The 20,900-nt window shown below is 33.8% G+C and overlaps 1 non-coding gene and 1 pseudogene across 1 annotated transcript; both read left to right on the top strand.

The window, feature by feature from the left end:
• The window catches only part of LOC126028313 (DAZ-associated protein 2-like), a 73,030-nt pseudogene extending 53,799 nt beyond the window's left edge, over positions 1–19,231 (top strand).
• Positions 17,442–17,605, top strand: LOC126028875 (U1 spliceosomal RNA). Its single transcript, XR_007502569.1, has one exon. It is a non-coding gene; the product is annotated as a U1 spliceosomal RNA (small nuclear RNA).
• Positions 19,232–20,900: the final 1,669 nt, after the last annotated feature.

Here is a 20,900-nt window from a genome sequence, read left to right as displayed (position 1 = left end):
TGCACTGGCATAGGAAAAAAAGTGTCCATAATTATACCTCCCAATGTGTTGGTGGGACTATTGATGGAAATAATGTATGGAATAATCTAATATCTAATATTAGTAGAATTTCACATTGATATCCCTCAAAAAGTAATAATATTACATATTTACTTTCTGGCATCTCTCTCCCAAACACATTAAATTAAAAAGATATATTTATATGCTGGCATCCCTATAGAAACACACCAATTAAATAGATCAGACCTCTAACAAGAGCTTACTAAATCTTTTGCCATTGTGTCAATGACTTCATTGGATATATAATAATTTTCTCAAATGTTCTCGCTCTTGTACATTTATTATTTCTTTCATTTTTGAAATTTTCTTTTCTTTCTTTTTTATTTTTTTCATTCTATTTTTTTCTGATAGCTTTGCTGTCTCTTATGTGGAAACAAATGTATTTCAGTCAACAATTTCAAATATATGAGAAATTTTTCTAAATAATGTATAAAAAAGATATATGTATGTCTATGCTCATTAAAATAGTCAGTGGAAGCACTCCAAATATGCAACAAGAAATGAATGGATAAAGAAGTTGTGGTATGTACACAATGAAAAATGATGTAACACAAGATAATATGATGTCTGCTATAATCTAGATGGAACTGTAAGTTACATTATGTGAAGTTAGTAAATGGAGAAGAAAGAATACTGGATGATCTCAGTCATTTCTGGTATGTAGAGAAATAAGAAAAGGAAACTCAGAATTTCAAAATATAACTTCTTTGCCCTTAATTACAAAAGAATTCTGAACAAGGAATATTGTATGTCAAGGTATAAAAAGTTGGAAGACATTAACATTTAGCAGGTGGTAAGGTTAAATAATTTTGTACATGAAAACATAAGAATAAACACAATTATAAGCATTTGACTCAAACTATAATAAATTAAATAAAATATATTTCTAAGGTTGTGAAGTAGTTACAGACCTTGAGACACTGACATAGGAAAGAAAATACTGGTAATATATGCAGAGTGAAACTCTTTTTAGGGCTGTAGTGGTAATACAGTGAGTAGGGTGCTTGCCTTGCAGATGGACCACCCAGGTTCAATCCCTGGCATCACATATAGTCTCCTGAGCATCACCAGTTGTGGCCCCCAAAAGGAAACCTAAAACTCTACTATAAACAATATTGTAAATAAAATTCCCTAAATAAAGTTTGGAAAAATATAGAATAGTTTTCATATTTGAATAGCTAATAACATTTAGAGTCTAATTCTCAGATAAATTCTACATATTATTAATATTCTGACATATTAATCATAAGTATTAAAAGTCCATGCCTGATATCTCCAATATCTCAACTACTTGAAATTTTTTAAGGGTTTTTGTGTGTCTAAATCAATTTTTTTTATTATTTTTTATTATTTTATTATTTTAATTTCTTATAATTTTAAATTAAATATGTATGCAGTGATGAAGGTTTTTTAAATATTTGTACATCTATATTAAAAATAAAAAACATATTAAAAGACATACTTTTTGAATTCTCAATAAAGTTTGAATTCAGAAATTTAAAAAAATGTATGAAAGCCTAGAAAGATCCAAATGAGAGAGTAACTCAAAGAGGCCCTCTGCACAACGCACTGGTTAGAACAACAAGAGTCTTCAATGTAGTAAGAGGAAATCAATTTTTAACATACCATAGAATGCCCACATACTATATAACATAGAATAATTGTCAAAGTAGAAGTTTCAACCAAGAATTGTGCCCAATAAGATGCCTAACAAGATTGTCATATAGATTTGAAGGAGATGAGTGATATCTGCAAGAGTGTATCTCCAGAAGACTGGCATCCAAGGATGTTTTCCTTTCCTCTGAAACTGAAAAGAAAAGATACTAAGTAAAAATAAGGCTACATGCAAAAGAGGAACACTAAGAAAGAATAACTCACAGTAAAAATGGTGGGACATTTGTTTAGCGAAGATAAAGGGAATAAAGGTGCACATTTTAAAATGTTCTCGAATACAAAATAGCTATAGCTCAAAACAATACATACAAGTTGTTTTATCTGAACTGCATGGCAAATCAAAGCCAAAAAAAAAATCCCTCATAGTACATGAACAAAATAACTAAAAATAACCTAAGTCCACTCTAAATAATCGTCAAACCTCAAAAAAAAATAAATTAAATATGTAAAAAATGTAGATATTCTCAGTGATGTGAATTATTAAGAAATTAATCATTTCTTGGGGCGGGAGCAGTGGCGCAGTGATAGGGCGTTTGCCTTGCATGTGGCTGATCTAGGATGAACCGCGGTTGGATCCCCTGGCATCTCATATGGTCCCCCAAGCCGGGAGCAATTTCTGAGTGCATAGCCAGGAGTAACCACTAAGCATCACTGACCCCCCCCAAAAAAAAAAAAAAAAATTAATAATTTATTTTTTTTAATCTTTTTTTTTTTTTTGGCTTTTTGGACCACACCCGTTTGACGCTCAGGGGTTACTCCTGGCTAAGCGCTCAGAATTGGCCCCTGGCTTGGGAGGACCATATGGGACACCAGGGGATCGAACCCCGGTCCTTCCTTGGCTAGCGCTGGCAAGGCAGACACCTTACCTCTAGTGCCACCTCACTGGCTCCTAATTTCTTAATAATTTATTAATTAATTATAATTAATTTCTTAATTATTAAGAAATTAATAATAGCCCTGTCCTTTTTCTGTTATATAGAGCATATGTTACTAGTCAGGACAAGAGTTTCGTACAGATAAATATCAAGAAAATACAGGTTGACAATGCTTCCAACTCGAGCCTGGAAATCTTATTAATGTCTCTTCTCCTAGGATCTTGGCCCCTGGTTTTGTATCTCTGAGTTGATGAAAAGTCTATCCCATTTTAGAGACAAGTATTCTTATTCCTAAAAGGCAAGGAATATTCAGCACGTAAAGACAATTCTAAAACTTCTTTCTTCTTTAGATGAAGAATGTAGTTACCAGTTCACTGGAAGATCAGCCACATCACTGCTGATTGTTGGGCATCCAACTCATTTTATTTGTTTTATTCAGACAATATAGGAAAGAAGATTCCATGGTATTATATAGATTTGTGGTAGCCAGTAAGTGCTTCCAGTGTAAATAAAAATACTAAATTTTAGACTATAATATCTTCTACTTTTTTCCTCTTTTTCTAACATGCTTGGCATTCCCACCAACTTCCATTTTGGTTTCCCCAGTCCTAGAAACAGCCATAATACTCCACTGACTTATTTTCCTCTTTACAGTTTTAACCTGTGTATTCTATTTTTAGTCTTCTGCCATAATTAACATATTCTCCCAGCAGAAAATTATTTTCAGATTATACATCTCACTTCAATAAGATTTAGCTATATGAGATAACGTTTTCAAAAACCCTAGCAATGGGGCATGAGCAATAGCACTGTGGGTAGGACATTTACCTTGCATGCATCAGACCTGGGTTTGATTCCCCAAATCCCATATGGACCCTCAAGCTTACCAGAAGAGATTTTTGAGCACAGAACCAAGAGTAACCACTGAGCACTTATGAATGTGGCCAATAAACAAACAAAGCTACCCTAGATATATCCTTGCTATGTCTTATGAATCTATTGACAAACCATGTATGTATTTTAAAATTCTAGTTAGTTTCAGTAGAATGTGCTACTTCATAATAGTTTGAAGCAGAATAATTTTTGACTGTGTATTAAATTAAATACCAGAAAGCTTCAGATACAAATTTCTACTTTACCCTGAAAAGTACTTGGCTCTGGCACCATAATATCCTTTTATCTTTCTACATTTTATAAGACACACACTTTTCTTTTTCCTTTTTCTCTTCTCTAATCTGCATTATCTATGAATATGTCCCTCTAATTATTTGACTTTATATCTTTTCAAATATATTGGGAGAATAACTGCACCTCCAAGTTAAGGACATTTTAGTCCAGTGAAATAAAGTTTTATTATTTCTTCATTATGGACCCTTTCCAACATAGACAAGATAGCTGTGGAATAAACTACAAAGATGCTCCACCCATGTAGTATAAATGAGACTATGTTGGAGATTCAGAAGTATTGAAAGTCATATTAGTGAACTTAATGATTATACTAATATATGGCACAATGTTTTAACATAACAATACAAGAAATACCGTAAGTAATGCATTTATCTTGCATGCAACAGAACCAGATTAGATCTCCAACACCACATATGGTTTCCTGAGCACTGCCAAGCATGATTCTTGAGCATAGAGTCAAAAGCATACCCTGAACACTGCTAGGTAAGAACCTTCCCAAAGTAAAAAGCAACATGAATAAACATTTTACATGTTATTAATGTCTATTGTTCTTTCACCCAACTAATAACATTATTGCATGTTTTTTTCTATGTAAGTTTGGATTATTGGTACTTGTAATATATAGTAAGCCTTGGTTTAAATAGGATACTAAAGAAATAAAAATAAAAACAAATTTTAAGATTGTGATATATCATTTTTTGTAGAAAGAATAATAGCCCATAATAATATCCACACTTAAGTTCTAGGATATTTGAATATATAGATGACAAAGGAAAAATTCAGATGTCATTGAAGATAAAGACAGTAAGATCATAAATTAACCTGGTGGTCATAAAACAATATTAAGCTAGGTCTACAGACCAGTTATCCATAGATTATTGTTCCCAATGTATAATCAAAGTGCTTACGAAAAAGATTTCTAAAAGAATCTCAGGTCATAGCTTCAACAGTTTAACATTGCATGTGGGAGAAATATTAATTCTTACAATTGGATAAGAAATTAAAGTCTACTTGCCAAAGTAAAATATTTTAATAGTGAAAAAACAGATACTAACAATCATGCTTGAAAAACAGGCTTGAACTCATACTGCTCTTGGCAAATAGGGACAAAAGAAATGGATCTAAAAGCTGTCTTTAAACTCTGTGTCCCCTCATTCTGTCCCATTTGTGTAGTCTTTAGTTACTAAAGGAAATACCTTACCCTTTGATATCTTGCATATGATATACATTTTATCAAAAGTATATTCAGCTTGCTTCTTGCATGGCTGTTTCTAATTAAATTATGTTTTTTCTAAAATCATTCTCGCAGACTGTTCCTGATCATTCACCATTATAATGATTTCCACTTCATTATGCTCTTCAACAAAATACAACTTCTCTTATCTTTTAAGTATTTAGTGCAAACACATACTTTATTTTCTGTGTATCTGATATACAGTCAACCACCTCTCCTTAATATTAGTTATATAGAATTCATAACTTCCAAAGTTATTTTCCATGATTCCAACCACAAAGTGAGGTTATCTCTTCCTCTCCCTGTTCCAAACTTGATGGTGGTGCTACTTATTGTTCCACTTAGATGAAAGTCTGATTCAAGAATTGTGTTTGGGCGTATATCAAGTTAAACAAGATACATGTTCAAAACTCACACCTTTGGATGAAGATAATGCAGGGGGTATGAGTAAATGTCTTGTTTTATTCTTCCAAGTCTCCATAGCTTCCCAGAATAGAATTTTATTACCTTTCTACCTTTACTCTTACAGTTTTGATGGTATCTAGTTACAAATCACATTTTATTATTATTTTATTATTTATTTTATTATTATTATTTTGGTTTTCTGGGTCACAACCAGTGGTGCTCATGGGGTTATTTCTGGCTCTGTGCTCAGAAATTAATCCTGACTTGGGGCATATATGGGATGTTAGGATCAAACCCTTGTCTGTCCTGCGTAAGCTGCTTGCAATGCAAATGACCACCCACTGTGCTATCACTCCAGCCCCCAACATTCAATTATTTTGAATAGACCAGTTCAGAATACATTTGTCTCCCTGATTTGTCTAGTTTGTTTGAATGGAGGGTTGCTTGGCATTAGGTAGAAAAGAAACTGATTAAGTCTAATGAATCATTATTAATGGAAATATATGAACTATACCGTATTTTAAACTTCAGGCCAAAGGATTTTTCTTTTGTTTCTATTTGGAACTTAGGGGATTATTCTTTTGTGGTTCATGTGCTCCTTTTACTTTTATTATTGGAGTAAAATCAGATGCATCTTATGAGTCCACTGATTTAGTATTTCAATAAAACTGTTTTCCCTATTGGCACCAAATGCTGATTGAATATGCAACTCTTGCTCAGAGTTGGGAGACAGAAGTTGTAGACTGAATTCTATCACTAACTAATGGCATGGCAAAGAGAAAGTTATTCCATCTGTCAAATTGACCCTTACTCTTTATAGAAACTAAAAGATTCATTATGCTTTTATTTATGTTGCCTTCTAGCAGTAAAATTCTGAGATGCTATGACTACCTGGATGAAATGATAATGGCAATTAGTTTCAGAAGAGTTTCTAGATAAAGTATTATTTCAGTTTAAATTATTTAGGGGGAGTTTACATAAAGATAGAGGGTGCTTGTACTGATTGTATATTTTTTTAAATATTCAAAATTAAGAGAAATCATTCAGGCACTAAAATTGGTGAGCATTGAAGAATCCATTTTATCTGTAGAGGTAAACAATAGTTATATGTTTCTGTGTATTTGGGGATAGGTAGTGAGGGGAGAGTGTGAAGACAGACACAGTGTCCAAGTTGACTTTAGAATAAGCAGGGCCAAAGTAGAAGCAAAAAATTATTTTTAGATTTTTAGTTATTAATAAAAATTGAATAAATTTCTTTTTGTTTTGTTAAATATGTCATAGATAATGTGAGTTAACACAGAAGTGAAATTGAAGCATAATAACATAAATTAGAAACATAGGACATCATTTGCAATTATATAATCACAAAGAAAATGAGAAATGCCTTGGCCAATTTCCTTACCTGTTAAACACTGCCAAAAATAAAAATAAGGTCTCTGAGCTACAGAAAATGGCCTTTTTATTACCCTCCCATAAAATTTTTCATAGCGTTTGCCCACCACATGCAAATGGCCAACAATATTGCTCCTGGCATAGTTTCTTCTACAAGAATATGACTACATAGTGCTTCTTTCTGAATGACTTTTGATAGAAGTTTGCAATTCAAAATATTTAATATATATGCCAATAAATACAAGTTATTAAGATAACTTCACAAATATGCAGGTAACTCAAGGTGGTATAGACTTTTAACAGTATCTTGTCTTTAAAAACAGAATGCTTTTCCTTTTACTTGTTTCTCCTTTAATTTCTTACAATGTTTTTTATAGTACTGGTCTTTCACTGCTTTGGAGAAGTATAACCTCAGCATTCTTTGGCAGGCTCTTATGAATATGACCAAATTCTGAGTGTCTATTATGAACATCTTATTGATGATCATCTCTTAGAAATCTTTAAACTATATGCTGATAGTGTATTTTGCTACTGAATATGTTTTCAGTGAACTCTGTGCAGAATTCTCAGGACTTTTTACATATATGTCATCTATGAGAATACATAACTTTGTCTTTTTTTTTCCAGAATGGATACACTTATTCATGCTATATATTTCTATTTATGGCTCAAAATATTATGTAAAATGCAACTACAGGAGATTCATTAGTGTGGCTCAAGTAATGGAACACATTTGTTGCAGAAAGGACATCCTTGTTTCATTTCTCAGCACCATGTTGTTCAAAGAATTGCCAAGTGTGACTTGAGTGCCAAACCATTACCATATGGTTGTGAATTATTGATTTGTTCCAGATTAACTTGAACTTTTTCTTCTATTTTTCATTGGTGGAGTATTGTTTATTTTGAAAGGATTTTGAGTTTTGAGGGATTATTCTGCATCTATTTAGATGATCAGGTGATCTTTTGTTTTTTTACTAATGTGGCAGATCATTTATTGATTCAAATATGATTAATTTTGTTGAATCACACAAAAAAATTCAATTGACCCTGGACTATAAGTTTAGTGTATAGTTTAGACTATAATTTTTAGTTTTATAGTATTTAGTTGATGGCTTTGCATCTATATTCATTGAACACTACAATCTATAATTTTCTTTCTGTGTCTTTATGTGCCTTTAGAGTTGGTTATAATAGCTTCATAAAATTGGTTTAGAAGAATTTCCATCTCAATTTTATGAATGAGTTTGAGAAGAATTTGCTATTGCTTAGTAGAATCCACATGTGCCACCATCTGGCTCTAAACTTTTCTTTGGGAGAGATGTATGATTACTGTTTCAATCTCCTCATTTGCTATTCCAGTTGATCTTGCTGTGTTAGTTTCTAGTTTAATTCCACATTGATAAGAAAAAAGATAGTATTATTTAAAATTTTTTAAATGTATTCGTACTTTTTTGAGATCTAAAAATAGATCTATTTCTTGTGTATTTGTGAAGACTGTGCACTTTATTGTTGTTGAATAAAATCACTGGTATTTGCTTCTCAGATACATTTAGTCAATAGTGTTGTTCAAGCCTACTCTTTCCTTATAAGTTAAAATTATCTGACTATTATTATATTTGAAATAATTTTATCTTTACTTTATTATCATTCATTTCTCTCTTAACTTCTAAGTTTTCTTCCTAAATTCATACGTCCTGATAATAGGACTGCACATAGAAGTGTTATATCATCCCAGTGAATTGATTCTTCATTACTCTAAAATGTACTTTGTCTTTCTTGGTAGTTTTGGACCTTCTTTTTTTTTTTTTTTTTGGTCTGATACAAGCATATCCAGTATTGTTATCCTTTTTTACTTTCTTTGATAACATTTTTATTCCTATGAATTTTACCTTGATTCTTCGTTTACTAAAATGTAAACTCCTAGAAACAGCATATAGCTTGTTCTTGTGTTTATTTTTTTGTTCTATTTTTATTTGTTTTGCTTTATATCCATCATATATCTAGCCATGGCCTGCCTGCTGATTGATAAATTTAATCTATTCACATGTGATTACAAATAGGTACACATCTACAATTGTCACTTTGTTGTTTTTTGCCTCATTACTTTGTTGTTGTCTTTTTTTCCCTTCTTACTATCTTCCTTTTTGGTTTATGATTTGTTTTTAGTGACATGCTTTAATTCCTTTCCATCTACATTCTTTTGTCTAAACTCTAAAGGATTTACTTTATGGTTATAATTTTATAGTTGTTTCTTCCTCATTAAAAATATTGCCAATTATTAGCTTTAGTATTCTTGGTTGAAAGTTATGGGTATTTTTATCAGTGTTTTTATCAGTTTTATCAGTGTTTTTGCTATACAATAATAGTGCTGGCAAGAATTTTGTTAATAAATTTGTGAGTTTTTTGGGGGGTCTTCTTTGTGATTAGTAAATATTAGTTGCTGTTTACTTTTTAAAATTTGTATTCTTCAAAAACATTTTTTGACAATTTGAGTAGTACATATCCAAGCTAAATTCTTCTTAAGACTTTATATTATGAAGCTTTTTAATTTGTGCTTTTGGTCTCTTAAATATGAATACTTCTCAGGTTTGGAAATTTTTATTTATTATTTCTTTAAGTAATTTACTCACCCATTCCTTTCCTTTAATAGTCATGTGGTATTACATGTTACATGTTAATTTTTTCAATCATGTCTCATAAATTTTTTAGGATTTCTTTTGTTGCTATATGGATAATATAAACAACCACTCTATGTTTGTTGTTTTGTTCATTCTGATTGAATAAATGAATGCTTTTATTGAATTTTTCCACTCTATAATTAAATCATTCAGCTTCCCATTTTTAATTTAAAATAATATTTAACACTTATTGTTGCTATTTTTTAAATTTTTGTTTTTGGGACCAAACCCAGTGTTGTCAGGTGTTACACACCTGCCTCTATGCTCAGAAATAACTCGTGGCAGGGACCATATGGAATGCCAGGTTCAAACTCAGGTTGGCTCTGTGTAAGACAAATGACCTACCTGCTGTGCTATCACTCTGGTCCCATGCTGCTCTTTTTGTTCTTGATTATTTAATGATCTTATTAAGCATCTTAATTATGCTTATTGTATATTATTTCTCAAATAGTCATATATTTTTATTTATTTATTATAGGCCTGAAATTTATTTTAGTTCACTGACTTTCTTTGAATGTTTTCCAACTTCTTTATGAGTTTTATGACATTTTGTTGTGTTTTCAAAAATTCATATGCTTGAAAAGGCATCTAGCTAACGTTCCAAGCCCTGTTAAGTGTTTTTGTACATTAAAGGACTTTCATTGTTCAGCCTAGCTAGAAGTTTTCTCAAACTGTTCCACTGATGCTTCCTCTGTAAATTTACAGATACAAATTTGCAATTAGAAAGATGAACTTTGTCTTTTTCAGGTTCATATCCTGTTGTTCATTTACATGTCTAAATACTAAAATAAAATAAAGTACTAAATAAAATAAAGTCTAAAATACTACTGCAATAGTCCTTTTGCTCCCAAACCATTTTTCTTTTGTAGTCATCAGTCTACAGATGAAATAAACTTAGCCAGAAGAAAACAAACTTATTTATTTTATCTATTTTAATAATTAATTAACTGTGGTATTTGTCATGGGAGTATAAATGCTCACGGTTTTAATATTATTATGATTTTCTTTTTATCATAAAAATATATGTTCTTGCCTTCTATATATACATATAAATATATATATACTACCTATGAGCAAAATAATATAGTATTTTTTTATTCTCTTTACAAGACCTGTTTACTTCCATTCATGTTGTAACAAAATTCAAGACTATTTGACCTTTTCATCATTGAGCTGCATTATATTGTGCATATATGTATATATGTGTGTATACATACATATATATAAATATATATCTCAACTTCTTTATCCAATAGTCTGTAATTGTAAACTTGGACTATTTTTGCATCTAAGTTATGTAAATAATGTGGTAATGAGTATTATCATGTGCATGCATTTTAAATTAATGCTTTTATGTTCTTTGCATAGATTTCTAAGTGCAGATTTTCTAGTCCTATTTTTTTTAGAGTTTATACTCTTCTTATAAAGGCCAGTTGTTTATATTTCCATGAAATATAAAAGAACTGAGGGTTCTTTTAATATTCCTACCAGATCTTTCTTTTTAATGTTTATGTATTTTATGAGATAATATATCAATGTTGTTTTGACCTATATTTCCTTATAAATGGTGGTGAAGAAAATATGAAGGTCAGTATCCCAAGCACTAAGGGGTCCTGGGACTATTTTTGATTATACTCAGAAAATGTGGATGAATGTTCAATGCGAAACACAACACTAAAAGTCATGAGGATAATAAAATCTGTTCACAGGACCTTCAAAACTACTCTAACATTTGTTCACCAATTAGATATATTCTACAAGTAAATGTCTGGTTAGCTTTTCTCTAATTATGGGTGCAACTATTTGATAATTATTGTTGAGTTTTGAATATCTTAAATATTAAAACTTAATAAAAGGGGTACAAGTATATCTGTTGTAGTTTTATTTTCATATTGCAGAAATCTTTTAGTTTGACACAGCTCATTTATTTACCCATTTAATTTTATTTAAGATTTTCTTGTTAATTGAATTGCATCACAAAAAGTACTTAAACCAATTTTATTGAGTCTTATGCCTTTAATTTTTATGCAGTTCATAAATTCAGGTATCATATTTAATTTTTTACTCCATCTTCAGTCCTCTTTGTGTGTGATTTGGTAAAGTAATTGACTGAGCCAGAGTAGTGATGCAGTGGGTAGGGCTGACCTAGGACGTCCAAGGTTAGCACGAGAAAGGCAGATACCGCTTGTGCCATCGCTCCAGCTCCCTCAACTACCAATTTTTTTTTTTTGTTGTTTGTTTTTTGTTTTTAGGTCACATCTGGCAGTGCTCAGGGGTGGCTCTATACTAAGAAATCGTTCCTGGCAGGCTCAGGGGACCATATGGGATGCCGGGATTTGAACCAACATCCTTCTGCATGCAAGGCAAATGCCTTACCTCCATGCTATCTCTCTGGCCTCGCAAGACTTTCTAAATCTTCAGCATTAACAGATATCAACTACATATTTACTACCAATAATTGAAATAGTGACGAAAGTTCTTAATTTAGTTTACAAGATTAAAACACAGACACACTATTTTAACCTTCACTTACTTTTGTAGGTATTAATGCATTTGTGCTTCATGTTAAATGAATCTTCTAAATGAAAACATGAGGGAATAAACTTCAAGATAGAGTAGATATCATGAGTGCCAGAAAATAAAGCAAAGATGAATCTTCTCTTGTGGTAAGGTTGTATGACACTTAAGGTATTAGAAATGAAATAAAAGAGGACACAAAAATTGGAAACACATACCCTGATGATGGGCTGGGAGAATTAACATCATTAAAATGGCAATACTCCCCCAAAGCATTGTACATATTTAGTGCAATCCCACCAAATATACCCATTACATTCTTCAAAAAGTGGATCTAACATTCCTGAAATACATTTGGAACAATAAACACCCAAAAATAGCCAGGCCTAAGCTTGGAAAAAGGAATATGGGAGCCATCACTTTTCCCAACTTTAAATTGTATTACAAAGCAATAGTCATTAATACAGCATGGTATTGGAATAAATCCAGACTCTCTGATCAATGGAATAGATGTGAATATTCAGAAAATGTCCCCCAGCATACAATTCATAGTCATTAATAAAAAAGCAAAAAGTACAAAATGGAACAAGAAAACCTCTTCAAAAAGGGGTATTGGGTCAATTGGTCAGCCACTTGCAAAAAAGTGAACTCAAGAGAACACTCCGCATGCCAGGATTTCTGGGTGCCTTTGACTGGTATGTTAGGGGCTCTGGGCAGGACAGCTAGCCATAGGCCCCCTGGGCTGACCACTTAGTCCAGGGGAACAAGATCCCCCCCACACCAGGCGGGTCTTCAGGGCCACGCCTGGTTAATCGGGCCCTGGGGGGAGGGGGTGAGAAATTCCTCCCTATGCATCCAAAAACTACAGAACTGCGCGGGGGCTCATGCCCCTGCGCGTACTTCATGTATTGAGAGTATGTTTTGAGTATCCAGAATGTTCATTTTTTATTCTGCCCTTTCACACATCCCTACAAAGCTCTTTTTTACTCCTTAACTCTCTAACCCCCCCAAACCTAACTAATCTACATTACTCTTTTTAACTTCAGTAGTGTACAATCCTAATCACAGACCAAAGCCCTGCATTGTGTGTAACAACCCCAAACTGTTTCAAGATACATAAAATGGACACGTATTTGTTTAGAATATTTTGTGTTTTTTCTCGACAGCTATAATTCTTACTAAATGTTGTCTTATACAGTGACGATTCTAACCACTTTTTATCTTCTCTTTTTGAGCTGTTTAACAAGGAATTTTGGTGAAAGAGTCCCCCAGTTTAATGCTTATCATTGAACCATATCATGGGAATTGTTGGAATTGTTCTTATGGCCCCCATATGCGCCAATAACACCACGTGGCATTGCTCCTTTTTTGCATAGGCACATTAAAATGGGAAAATACTATACATACAAATAAGATCCTATCTAATAGAGATTGGAACACACAAATCTTGTAGTGCAAAGGGACCTTACACCCTGAACATTGACCTGGCAAAGACCTCAGAAGAAAGGGCATTTTCCATTCACCCCTGAACCAGGGAAGCCATCCACGAAACATCCAGGCTGGTCTATAACATCACCTGGAAGCAATCCTCTACCACAGAAGACCCTACACTGCTCAGACATCGACCTGCTCAAAAGAGACTTCCCTTAACACTGAGAAGACTTAACAACCACAACGACCTGCTTACAGGACAGGGCTTCCTGCATTGCCCTTTGATTGTGAGGTGAAATGAGAGGATGCTCCACATCCTGACTTCAATGTAGGATATGCAGATTCCAGGATCTTTAATACAGAAACATGTTACCAACAACAGAGACTGTGTGAAAAATAAAAGTGTGTTGGTACTACAGACAATGTCTTGGATTGGACGATCTAGCTTGCCTGGAGCTTAGAGTTGGTCTTGTGCCAGGAAACTTCAGGGGTCGGGTCTCTTTGTATTTAGGCTAAGGTTATTTCTTTTCATATCCTCATATTTTGATGGGCCTATGCAAACAACAATTGCCACTCTAGCACCATTTTTACTGTGCTCCTTTGACTTTAATCCTTAAAAAGAACCCACTTAAAATTAGAGGTTAACTTAAGCTAATATGCATGTATATGGAAATGTAAAAAAATACTATGCCTGTAATGTTTAAGGAGTTATGTAAGTTTTATGGCTTTAGATTGCCTTGTATGCTGTTAAGAAATATTATAATGTGTTAAATCTGGGGACTTGAGGGACAAAGTAATTGTACATGGATTCTGTCTTATTTATCTTAATGTTCTTTGGTTCTTTGGCTGAAATTTCAAAGTTAAGATATCAGCAAGGGGACTTCTGAGAATTATGTTATGGGTGATTGTCCTTCCACTGTAACTTTTCTTTGTCCTCTTTCTTTGCATCCTGGTTCTCATAATTAAAAATAAAAAAACTTAAAAAAGAAGTGAACTCAGACCTCTAACACCATGCGCAAAGGTAAAATCCAAATGAATTAAAAACCTTGATATTAGACAAGAAACCATAAGATATACAGAACAACATGTACGTAAAACACTCCATAACACTGAGACTAAAGGCATCTTTAAGGAGGAAATATCACTCTCCAAATAAATGGATGCAGAGGTAAACATATGGTAGTATATTAAGCTGAGAAGCTTTTGCACCTCAAAGAAAATGTGCCTAGGATACAAAAGCCATCCACAGAATGGGAGAAATTATTCACCAAATATCCATCATTTAAAGCGCTAATATCGAAGATATACAAGGTACTGACTGTAATTAAAAAGAATAAACCATCTAGGTGCCAAAGAGATAGCATAGAGGTAGTGCGTTTGCCTTGCATGCAGAAAGAAGGCGGTTCAAATCCCGGCATCCCATATGGTCCCCCAAGCCTGCCAGGAGCGATTTCTGAGAGTAGAGCCATGAGTAACCCCTGAGCGCTAACTGGTGTGACCCAAAAAACAAACAAAAGAATGAAACATCTAATCCCATCAAAAAATGGTGAGAAGAAATGAACAGTTTCTCAAAGAAGAAATACAAATGGCCAAAAGACACATGAAAAATTACTGTACATCACTAATCATCAGGGAGATGCAAATCAAAACAATGAGGTACCATCTTATGCCACAGAAACTGGCACACACCACAAAGAACAAGAACAATCAATGTTGGCAGTGATGTGGGGAGAAAGGAACTCTCGTTCACTGCTGGTGGAAATACCATCTAGTCAAGCCTTTGAAAAACAATATGGAGGTTCCTCAAAAAAACTGAAAATTGAGCTCCCTTATGATCTAGCTATCTCATTCTAGGAATATAGCCTGGGAACACATTAACTCAATACAAAAATGCCTTCCCACACCTATATTCATTGCAGCATTATTTACAATAGCCAGACTCTGGAAACAAGCAAGATGCCCTTCAACAAATGAATGGCTAAAGAAACTATGAAACATATATGCAATGAAATATTATGCATCTATCAGAAGAGATGAAGGCATAAAATTTTTCTATACATGGATGTACATGGACTCTATTATGCTTAGTAAAATAAATCAGAGGGAGAGAGACAGACACAGAATAGTCTCCCTCATCTATGGGTTTTAAGAAAAATAAAAGACATTATTGTAATAATGCCCAGAGTTAATGTAGATGAGGGCTGGAAGGACTGGCTCATGGTATGAAGCTCACCACAAAGAGTGACAAAATTAGAATGCTTGTCTAAACTACAGGCAGGGAGATAGGAGGCATTTGTGGTGGGAATGTTGACTGGTGATGGGGTGTGTTCTTTATATGACTGAAACCCAACTAACAATATTATTTTTAAAATTTTTAAATGTTATTAGAAAAAAGAAATACAATAAAAATGATATGATTAAGCAATTTCACTGTTTTCCAGAGCAGCGTAGTGGTTTGGGACAAATTTGTTATCTCCAATTTGCTCAGAAATCTTCATTTACCAATTAGTTCATTCACCTTACAAATATTTATTTCAGGAGCTGAGTGATAGGACAGTGGTAGAGCTTTTGCCTTGCACATGGCCAACCAGGGATAATCCAGGATCAATTCCTGGCACCCATAATGTCCCCCAAGCCTGCCAGGAGTGATTTTTGAGTGCAGAGCCAGGAGTAACCACATTCTGGGTGTGGCCCCCAAACCAAATAAATAAATAAATAAGTAAATATATATACAATATATAAAAGGTTTAAAAAACAAAAACTCCAAATATTTATTGCAACCCACATTTTTACTTCTGTATTATAGGGGTGACAGATAGTGAGGTACATGAAGCCACTATTTTAAAAGACAAATTAATGTAGCATTGATTATTTACTATATGAAAAACAATTTTTATTATATGGTTATACCTGGCTGTACTCATGACTTATTCCTGGTTCTGTGCACAGGCTTCATTTCTGGCTGTTTAGAGGGGAAGGCACTATATGGAGTGTTTGGGATAGAACTCATTTGCTCTGTGAAAGGCAAGAGTCATACTACTGTACTACCTCACTGACATTTTGTCAAGTATTTTTTTTTGACAAACTCACTTAAGCCTAAAGATGACTTTCTTAAGAAATTTTATTGTAGCCTATGTATTGATGAGAATTTACATGCAATTATGTAACTTGTGTTTTATTGAACAGTCATTTTGTTTTGTTTTTGCTTACATCCCGCAGTTCTCAGGACTTAATCCTGGCTCTTCCCTCAGAGATCACACTTGGTGGACTCCGGGACCATATAAGATATTGGATATTGAATACAGGTTGGCTAATTGCATATCAAGCACCTAAGCTCCTGTAATCTTCTAGTATTTTGAAGAGTAGAAATTAAAATAAGAATTCCAATTCAGAATATGTTCTCTCAACTTTTAATAGTTCTCTTAACTAATATGTTTTCTCAATTTAACAGTGAAATTGACAGCTTCTCATAGGCGGAACATGAAAATAAATAGTAGCTTCAAACTAACTGGAACAGAGGAGTTGTCATACTTTTAGAAATATCAAACAAATAAACTTGTTTTTTCTTAGTTTGAAAAGAAAAGCATATGATTATTCACATATATGTATATTTCTTGAGGAAAAAAGCCATTACTGAGCAAAGGCTCAAATTCATTTTCTTTTCTTTCAGAAAACTTAAGTTTTAAAACGTTTTAAAAAGTTTTTAAAGTTTTAAAAAGTTTAAAAAACGTAAGTTTTTCTTGTCCTATTTTGATGTGGTCCTACAAGTTCCAGTACTCAATGGGGATTTGTATTTTAACATCTCTTCTAGAGTAATCCAGGAAGACTGACTAGTGTCCTCATTTCCCCTAACTGGCACTGTTGTCTTTCTTTCCCTGAGTGAAACAGGGAACTCTATTACTCATAGATTAGAACTAGTTAAATGAAAATCAGGTAAATCAACTAGCAACAGAAAATTACGAATAATTTATTTTGAAAAGAAAAAGAATATTTACTTGTCAAAGAAGATACCATGACCACGAAGGTGATTTCACCAGGGCGAGGCTTGTCTATTGCAGTCTGGATGTGCTGACCCCTGCGATTTCCCCAAATATGGGAAACTCGATTGCATAATTTGTGGTAGTGGGGGACTGCATTCACACTCTCCCCTGAGGAAAAGAAGGAAAAATAAAGAAAATATATTATTAATAAAGGAACTATTCACTACTCTCTAAGGACTGAAAAAAAAAAGCAATAGATTTAAGGACACTAAGATTATTTGGCAATTTACAAAAGGATCTTAGTGGGAGACAGAGAGATAGGACTGTGAACAGGTGCTTTCTTTGCAAATGGAAGACTGTGGTTCGAATTCCAGCATTATATATGGCCAATGGCCATCTGAACACTGCTGGATATGTCATCTCCTCAAAAATTTAAATGTAAAATATTTTGATATCCTCTCTTATTTTTGATGTAAAATTTGATGTAAAATTCTTTGGCAAGAATCTTTGAAATCAATTTAAATAATTTCAAAATGATACTCTGATTGTATTATAACTACACATAATGCAGGACTCAGTCAATTCCCATCTTCTTACTTCAGTATTGAACAAAAGAATATTTTTTTATCCTTAAGTGTATGTGACCTTGAAAGTAGTTCATAGGTCAGTGATCAAATACTGTGAAGAGATTATTTTTTCTCTTAATTAATTGATGATTAAGTCTAATAATTATGAGATTTAGTAACTAACTTTAAAGTATTTTGAAAGGAATATGTAAGTTATAACATTGAGACACATAAAAATCAATTTGATAAATGTAAGATTTGAGTTCATTTTACTTTAAATTGAGAATGTTGGGAAATATATATATATACTTGTGAGCTTTATTGATCTGTCTAGTCTTGTAGCCCTAAAGCTGACACTTCTCTATTAGGTACTTAGAAGTAATAGGGACGAATAATATATAAGCCAGCCTTAGGCCACAGACTTTTCTAGCAGCCCAGTGGTCTAGTGATCAATATCCCAGAACCTAGTGAAAGCACCTGCTGATGCTGTCATCACATTGCAACTTGTAGAGAATACAAATCGACTAAGTTTAACTTGGTTTAGTACCAAGCTTCAGAATCAGGAATACTTGTCGTATTTAAGAAAGGTAATACTTATGGAAGTGACTGCAAACAGGAAGAAGATGAAAAAAAAATAACCTTCCACAACACTGACCTGAACCTGACCTGCAGCTACCAGGAACAGCAAAGGTCATCCAACACAGCCAACCTACCCACTATGCAGCCTCCTGGGAATCCAGGGTATCCTCAGGCCCTACATAGTCCTCAGGCTCCACCCTTTTGATGCTCCACCTGCCTACTTATAGCTCTTTCTTAGAGTTTTTGGGCACCCAGGCTGATACAGTGCTCACTATGTCAGTTGCATTTCCTGATACCTCGCTTTATCTTTTCATGGCCAATCAGTGGCTGGTGGTCTTTAGGTTCTCCAATTTCCATAATTTATTATCCAGTTGGTCCCATTAGCCACCATGCTCAGTAATGCTGAAGAAAGAGGGTATGATGCAGGTGCCAGATCTGGAGCTGAAACTACTGCTGTCAATATTCCTCCTCCACCCCTTAGATGCTCTCCCCATGCTACTCAGTTGCAGTCATGCAAGGAGTTAAATAGAAGGGGAATTTCTTAGTGGGAGGCTCAGATGGTGGCTACTCCATCTGGAAAAGAACTAAGGCCACCTCTGTGACAGGAAAGATCACATACTTTCAGCACTTCTCACACTGTAACTGTTATTAAGTGTAGTTTAGAAACAAGTTGTTGGAGATTCATTCTGGTGCCAAAATTTTCAGGCACTTTCAAACCTAAAAATAAACCATGGAATGGTAGCAGTATCTTCCCTAAAGCATTTTGAAGTAGGAGAGGTATCCATTCATAAAATGAATGTGGGTAAAGCAGCCAAAAGGATCATCCTTTAATTACTCTGGAGTAATACTGTACTATACAGGATTTTGCTTTTAGTAATTAAACATCAAATTAGGTTTGAAGGAAACTTTAATCTCTCTAATAATTAAAAGTTTCTGAATTATTCTGATTGGTCTTTAATATCCATTTTCTTTTATTTTTATTTGATGTTAAAAATAAACTGCATTAGTTGTCTCTGCCTTTACTGTTCCATCCTTGGCCTAATATTCCAGTCTCAACCCTTGTCTTCCATTCCCTCTCTTCAAACTCCATTGAATCAATAGTGTCCAATGGTAAGCCATTCTTCCACTACCCCATAATTGCCACCTCTTAACTAGTTTTTCACAAGGATCTTCTGAAACACCATTTGTGTCCCAACCACATATCTCATCCTCCATCCTGCTGCCCCCCCCGTGTTTGATCAAAGGATATTGATGCAAATTATTAAAAGAAACAGCTTATTAAACATGAGGGGCAAGAGGGAGAGTGTATTTCAAAAGACTGATGTCTTTAGAGTCAATTTAAAGGGTTTTCAGATTAAAACTTGGTTATCATTTATTGTCAGTGTCTGGTGCAGCCCACCAAGAGTTTCTAAGCTTAGATGACCACATTAAGAGGCAAGAAAATAATTTGGAAATAAAATTAGGAATTCCTAAGAATATACCCTAGGAACACAAAAATACAATACAGAAACCCCTTCCTTACACCTATATTCATTGCAGCACTATTTACCATAGAAGACTCTGGAAACAACCAAGAGGCCCTTCAACAGACGAATGGCTAAAGAAACTGTGGTACATATACACAATGGAATATTATGCAGCTGTCAGGAGAGATGAAGTTATAAAATTTTCCTATACATGGATGTACACGGAATCTATTATGCTGAGTGAAATAAGTCAGAGAGAGAGAGAAAGATGCAGAATGGTCTCACTCATCTATGGGTTTTAATAAAAATGAAAGACATTCTTGCAATAATAATTTTCAGACACAAAAGAGAAAAGAGCTGGAAGTTCCAGCTCACCTCAGGAAGCTCACCACAAAGAGTGATGAGTTTAGTTAGAGAAATAACTACATTTTGAACTGTCCTAATAATGAGAATGTATGAGGGAAATGGAGAGCCTGTTTAGAGTACAGGCGGGGTTCGGGTGGGGAGGAGGGAGACTTGGGACATTGGTGATGGGAATGTTGCACTGGTGATGGGTGGTGTTCTTTACATGACTAAAACCCAAACACAATCATGTATGTAATCAAGGTGTTTAAATAAAATTTAAAAAAAAGAAAATAATTTGGAAATAAAAAAGAAAGGTGATATCTAGGTCAAGGAGTTTGCAAGGGAGAGAGATAGACACAGAATGATCTCACTGATCTATGGGTTTTAAGAAAAATTAAGGACATTATTGTAATAATTCTCAGAGATAATAGAGATGAGAGTCAGAAGGACCGGCTCACAATATGAAGCTCATTACGAAGAGTAGTGGTGCAGTTAGGGAAATAATTCCAC

The sequence above is a fragment of the Suncus etruscus genome, chromosome 14, assembly GCF_024139225.1.
Source record: "Suncus etruscus isolate mSunEtr1 chromosome 14, mSunEtr1.pri.cur, whole genome shotgun sequence".
Classification (NCBI taxonomy): Eukaryota; Metazoa; Chordata; class Mammalia; order Eulipotyphla; family Soricidae; genus Suncus; species Suncus etruscus.
Note: the sequence above shows the minus strand (reverse complement) of the source record. Positions and strands in the feature narration are given on the sequence as shown.